At 39.4% G+C, this 7375-nt stretch overlaps 1 pseudogene; it reads left to right on the top strand.

Annotated features, from left to right (window-relative positions):
* Positions 1-677: 677 nt before the first annotated feature.
* On the top strand, positions 678-775 carry LOC120107944 (small nucleolar RNA R71; annotated as a pseudogene).
* Positions 776-7375: the final 6600 nt, after the last annotated feature.

The raw sequence follows: 7375 nt of genomic DNA, 5'->3' as shown, positions 1-7375 counted from the left end.
CATCATCTTATTAATTCCTTGGACGATTCATAGACACATAAACAATATGAATGAAAAGAATGCCCATTTATTAATCAATAATAATAAAGTCAAGTACAAAATTATGTCCCAGAATTAATAATGTGTTAGCCAGATTGGCTTCTAGGGCATACTTCTAACAATTCCTCCATCTGAAATTTGGATGGTTCTTCCAACCAGGGTTGTAAGTATCCGAAAAAGGATTATTGAAAGATTTTTGATAGGTATTCATAACATTGGCCTGATCGTGCAAGACTTTCTTGAATGCGGGTATTGTGGGGCAATCAGTGGTGAGATGGCCAGGCATCTCACAAATCCTACAACACTCGCTGTTATGTTCTACGGTCTTGACGGGTTCAATCCTTCTAAGTTCAATTACCTCTACCTTCCTAGTAAGGGCTGCCATTTTAGCCTGAATATCATCCTGAGTACTAAGGTTGTAAAGACCCCCGTGTCCAATGCTAGTAGGCTTAGGCAAAGGTTTATTCACTCTATCCCCTGTATCCCATAATTGTGCAGTCTCTGCGAGAGAATCTAAATAGTCTCATGCCTCATCGGGTTGCTTTTCCAAAAATAGACCATTGCACATAGTCTTTATAAATTGTTTTAACTGTGGAGACAATCCTTCGTAAAAGAAACTAATGGTTCTCCATGTTTCAAACCTATGATGAGGACAAGAGAGAAGCAAATCTTTAAATCTCTCCCAACATTCATAAAATGTTTCATGGTCTTTTTGTTGGAAATTACTAATGTGCCTTTTCAAAAAGTTAGTCCTTTGTGTGGGAAAGAATTTTTTCAGGAATTCTCTTTGCATATCATGCCATGTTCCTATCTAGGTCTCAAGGAGTTCAGCCATGTTTTGGCTTTATCCTTTAAGGAAAAAGGAAACAATGTCAATTTAAGGACGTCTTCCGATACAATTGGCACTCTAAATATGATGCTAATTTCCTCAAAATCCTTAAGGTGAAGATAAGGATTCTCGGATTCCATTCCATGATACTTGGGCAGCAATTGAATTACTCCTGGTTTGATTTCAAAGTGTCCTACGTTTTCAGGAATAATCATGCATGAAGGTTGACTAGTCCTAGTAGGGTGTAAGTATTGTCGAAGTGTCATAACTGGGGGTCTACCTTCATCATCATGGTGACTTCCTACATCATCATCAGCCATCTCACCAGATCTGAGATTTTGCGAAAGAGTTTCAATATTTTGATTAAAGGAACTGTCAAAAATTTGTCGATTCAGACGCCCAGTGTTGTCCCTATTCCAACCTAGCATACAAAATTTAATTAAATTTTTTTATTTTTTTTTAAAATAAATATAAATATAAGTACCAACTAAAGATACCCTAAAACGACATCCTAAAACAAAAATCTATTCACAATCAAACATGCAACAAAACATTACACCTCAATTTCTAATATTTTTCTTAAATTTCTAGACAGCTCCTAACTAGTTTGAAGAGGGCACCTAAGCCTCCAATCCAGTCTAATGAACCAAGTTGACCAGGTAAGCTCCTAGGTAAGTGGAGAGGTCACGATGCGTTCGCAAAGGTCCCACTTAAAACCCACTTGCCTCGAACAGATGAACTGTCTCCCTTTAGGGACAAAGCTTGCCTAGACATCAACTAAGCCACAGAGCGAAATTGGTGCAACTTTCGGTGGTCTTCGTCCTATTGAGCTCGAATGTCCTTAGGGGCTAACGTCTAGTTGATTTTAGTTAAGCTTAGGATATTTATGCAATGGGATGATTTTTGGGCTAAGGACGAGTGATGAAATCCCGACCTTATCTTTTTAAATGGGTTCAGCCCTTAGAATATTTTATGCTGATGCCTTATACTATATGCAACAATCAAAAGATTTTTTTTAATGTTTTATGACATGACATTAAATTTCATTGAATAGGTGATCAAGCAAATTATTTATTTTTTTAAAATTTTATGAGTTGAAGTTTGAAATTTGAATTCTGAAATTTGAAATTTGAAATTTTAGATTTTTTCTCTTTTTTTTAATTTTTGAATAATCACCCTTGATCTTTTCTTAAAGTTTTTTTTTCTTAAATTTTCAATTAGCAACAAGGGTTAATGAGATATGATAACAATAAAATTCTGATTCTAAAATAATTAAATGCAAAAAATTCAAAACAGAAAGCAGCAAGGTTTCATTTTAATCTAAGGTTTCATTTTCAGAATGTCAATCAGACTGTTCCGATGAAAGAAACACAGGTCCTGCACCTGACGACCAAATTTGAGTTCAATCAGACGGTTAATTACTTTGATATTAGAGTTTGATGCAGACTGTGCAGGGAATAAAAAAATAGCAGTAAAATTTTTTTTTTTTTTCGAAAGAAAAAGACTAACTACTAAAGTACTAATTGTTAGATGTATGCCCTAGAAGCCAATCTGGCTGACACATTATTAATTCTAGGGACATAATTTTATACTTGACTATTTATTATTGAATAAATATTAGGCATCTTTTTCATTCATATTGTTATTGTGTCTATGAATCGTCCAAGGAATTAATAAGATGATGATGCATATTCTCAAGAGTTGAGAATTTGAGCCATGTATCATTAGTGATTAATTTATAAACGCTCCTGATCGATGGATCATCACGAGGACGGTGATCGATCCGATGAGATCAGTGCACATATTACTTTTCCTATGGATGGACGAGACTCGAGTCCACGGTGTGGAGACACGGAAGTAATAGTGCAGGTGCTTGTTAGAGAACAAGGGTACTGAGCGTGACCAAGACAAGAAGTCACTTGGATGTCTATCCACTCGTTAGTGACTTGCTTGATGTTGCAGTAGTGTGACTAGTCCTTTGACCTGCGATGCTTCAGCTACTCACAGTGAGGTTATTGTAGTTTGACTGCATAAATACATGGTCTCTAGCCATATGGGTCCATGCAGTGTAGATTGGCTGCAGTAGGTTCACTGTAGGAGTAGGGTATGCATCTACAAGGAACCTATCGACCTTGATAGATAAGGAGAGATCCTATGTGATTTATAAGACTGAGTTCGTAAGACCTCGGCCGGGGCAGATTGCACAGTGGAGAAAGAGTTCTCCGCTCTCGAACTTAAGTCGAATAAATCTTGACATATGATAGACGAAGGGGTTTGACGAGTTATCCATGACCTCCGTCTTGTAGGGATCCACGATAGAAGGACTGTATCACATAATAACTGCACCTAGAGGTTCATCATTCTATTCTACTGGGTAGCCACTACATGCTGCTAGGTGTCACTGGTGGATGGTGGGACTCACAGGGATTATCTCGATGATCGATTAACCCTAATGAGTAGAGTTGGAATCGTTCCGATCCATTGAAAGGAGTTTTCAATGATATTGTGATAGAGAAAACAATATATCTCACTACCAGTCAGAGTAGAATCTATGGGGTCACACACACTAGAGGCATTGACCGATCCGATGGTTGAATCGTGATTAGGAATCACAGGTAATCAATTCGATTGATAATAAGTTGAAGAAGGAACAAAGGAAATTAATTAATTGGACTTAAAACAAGAGTCCTACTTGGAGTAGGATTCCTACTTGGACTGGAAATCCTATTTGGAGTAGGACTAGGTTTCCTACTTGGAGTAGGATTCCTACAATCCTAATTAGATTAGGAATTTTGAATTAAATTTGGATTCCTACTTGAAGTAGGATTCCTAGAGTCCTAATCGGATTAGTACTTCGGATTCAAATTAGAGTCCCAATTGGATTAGGACCAAAATTAAATAAGTCCTAATTGGATTAGGATTTCTTAAGTCCTAATTAATTATTAATCTAATGAATCAACAAAACTCCTAATTGGATTAGGATTGAAGGGTTCAATTGAGTCATTGTTCATTAAGTTCTAATTGGATTAGGACTTACCTAGATTAAACCCAAATTGGTTCACCCTTGGTCCAAGCCTAATTAGATTAGGACCTAACCATGAGTGACCTTCCTAATCCTCCTTAAAGGAGGATTAGGTTAACCATGAAGGAGGGGCACACGCCCCTCCTCCTTTTCCTTGCTTGGTGCGGCAAAGAAGAGGGGCCGGCGCCCCTCTTGGAAGTTTATCAAGGAGCTCCTACAAAGTAGGAGCTCCACATGCTATTTAAGAGGAGGCGTGGGGGCTGACCTAGGGCATCATTGAAGCCCTCTCCCTCTCCAATTCGTGGCCCCCTCGCCTCCCCTTTCCTTGGTTTAGCCGCAAGCAAAGGAAGAAAAAGAAAGGTGGCCTCTTCATCCTCCCTTCCTCCTTCCAACGCATGGAAAAGAAAGAAGGCTGCAGGGGTTTTGTTCCTTTACTATTCTTCATCCTTCTTCTTCCTCCTCTCAAGCACATTCAAGAGTTGAAAGAAAGATAGGAGATCAGCCATCGAAGTTATCTCTGCAAGGGAGCTAGCACCCCGGGGAGATAGAAAGCTTGGATCGGTTTTCTGCTTCGTGTGGATACCCGTAGAGGCCGGGCACTTGAACGGCTTCAAGCGAACCTTCATTCAAAACCACGATCATCAGTTTGCGGTGATCATCTACCCGCACAAGGTGAAGATCTGATCTTTTAATGTTATTTAAAAGTTTTTTAATCCTTATCTATCTACGAACGGTTTTTAAACAACGTTCATGCGATGAACGGTTGATCCCGTGCATGCCTCTTCCGCTGCATCTTTAATTTTTGAAATTTTTCTGCGGCATGGGCGGGTTCCCAACAGTGGTATCAGAGCCTAGGCATCGTAGATTAAGGTAAGGATTAATTATTAATAGGCTAATTAGATCTGAAATTTAAATGGTTATGCATGCCGAAAATTTTCTGCATGCAGATTTTTTTCTAGGGTGCTGATTTTTGCATGCTGATTTTTATGTGATAAAAAGATGATTCTAATTGTATTGTTAATGGGATTACAAAGTTTAGAATCATGATTAGCATGATCAGCAACCTATGTCATGAGATAATCAATTAGATTTCAGATCTGAAAATTATAATTGCTGCATGTCGTGATGATCATAGGATTCAAACCCTTTTGGTATCAAATGTAATGACCTGCGATGTGATCTGTAATGTCATGTAATTTTTCAGATGCTTGCATGCATCTTATTTGATATTTTAAGAGGCCTGCATACCTCCTAAAAGGGGATGTAATTTATTATTATTTTTATTTTACATCTGATTGTATTTCTGTGATGTTATGTACGTCAACGATCAAGTTGAAGATAAGGCATGAGATGAACGGCGATCTAAGCGGTTGATGGAGATTGGATCAAGAGTTGATCAAGGATCGAATCAAGGAGGCTTGGAACCAATTCAAGAGTTGAAGATCCATTGATCGATTGACGTGCATGTGCTTGTAATACGACCTAATTAGAATCCATGATCATCACCTATTTAAAGTTTAGCTTTATTTGATGCTGCGATTATAACTGCCTGTGATGTGTCGTTTGTATGTGATGTGAATGAGAGCGGGGTAAATAGGTTTACATGTGATGTAGCAAATCCAATTGAGACCTAAATTAAAACCTCCTCAATCAAGTCGAGAGTGAACCAACATGAGCGAGTCATATTAGATTAATTGATCTAATTGGTGTCTAGGAAAGCAAGAAAGGTGGTTACTTAATTAGGACCTTACTCTCTGAGTAAGGGGAGCCTCCCACCTGCTTACCTAGCCAATTGTTCGATTACCTCTTATGAAGAGCTCCATTGCAAACACTAAGGTCTTTCTGATGTTGATTTGTCTTGGCTGGATACAGTGGGCAAGTTGCATCGGAGGGCTGGACCTCTCTATAGATATGAGATGTTGTAGGATAAAGGTGGGGTTGGGCACCAATAACTGTTAGGTGAGGACCCAATGACGACTTTATTTCTATGGTTATATGGTGGGTCTGACTTAACTAAGAAATGGGACCAATAACTGTTAGGTGAGGTCTTCATGGCTTAGAGACAAAGTTGCACTGCAACATGCTTGAAAAGAATTGTACAAGAGTTGTACACTCATCCATCTATGTGTCACCAATAACTGTTAGGTGAGGTGCCATGTAGATTGGTGAGACCGCAGTACCTACTAGAAACCCTAGTCGCGTAGGATTTCCATTTTTTTACCAGGGGAGTGTAAGGGATTCGAAAAAATAGTGGGAGGTACATTTGTTCTAAAAGACCTTAGAACAGATTAAGGATCAAGTACAAAAGTCTAACTAGAATCTTTACTCTCTGCAGATACAATGTCAGCTTCAAATCTTTTGACCCGTATTCTTGAGACCAACCGATTGACTGGAACCAATTACAAGGACTGGCTAAGAAACCTCAAAATTGTTTTGAACCGTGAGAAATTGGGCTACATACTCGAAAATGATATCCCTAGACTACCAGCACGTCCTACTGATGAACAGCGTGTGATGCATCAAAAGTGGACGGATGATGACATCAGAGTCAAGTGCTATATCATGGCATCCATGTCCAATGAACTACAATGCCAGCATGAAAATATGAAGACTGCTAGGGACATACTGGCACACCTGCAAGAGTTGTATGGTGAGCAGAGTCGCACAGCTCGTTTTGAAGTGTCCAAGAGTGAGGATGATAGTATTATTTTGATGATTAACAAGCAATAATCAAGAGTATGTTACAAGTTAATTCGATACTTCATTTATAAGTCTGTTACTCTCAGTATATTTGTATAAATGCATTTCATTGTTTATTTGGATGAATCTAACCTTGAGTTGCAGCAAAGGGTGGATTGAGTCGACCCCAAGGATGATTGGGTCGACCCCGGCACATCAAGAAAGCATCTGGCACACTTCTACAAAAATGGCACGGATGAACAGTAGTTGGGTCGACCCAAGGAAAGCATGAGTCGACCCAAACCTCAAGCCTCTCAAAGACTCAAGAAAACAGTTCTCTGGAAACACTGAGAGGGTCGACCCAAGAGGAAGTTGAGTCGACCCAAGCTTGAGTCGACCCAAACACTGAGAGGGTCGACCCAAAGGCAATGACAGAATACATGACAGAAAAGATTCTCTGGAAACCCTGAGAGGGTCGACCCAAGTGGAAGTTGAGTCGACCCAACTGAACCTTAAGTCGACCCAAAGAAATGTTGAGTCGACCCAAGTGAAGGAAGGCTGAATTGCAAGTTTCTGTGGTTCTGAGAGGGTCGACCCAAGGAAAGGTTGAGTCGACCCAAGTGAAAGTTGGGTCGACCCAAGGACAGGTTGAGCCGACCCAAACACGGGCAGAAGCATAATGGCTAGTTTTGCAGAAGTACTTTTTGTCCTTCCAACAGTGAGTAACGGCTAGTTTTTGAATTCTAACCATTGGGGCTTGTCCAATGGATGAAGAAAACTATTTAAAGTGGCACTATTCATCAGAG

Source organism: Phoenix dactylifera, chromosome 1 (assembly GCF_051530095.1).
Source record: "Phoenix dactylifera cultivar Ajwa chromosome 1, Ajwa_hap1_PhDact_Kaust_v1.1, whole genome shotgun sequence".
In the NCBI taxonomy this organism is placed as follows: Eukaryota; Viridiplantae; Streptophyta; class Magnoliopsida; order Arecales; family Arecaceae; genus Phoenix; species Phoenix dactylifera.
This window is presented reverse-complemented; position numbering and strand designations above follow the sequence as displayed.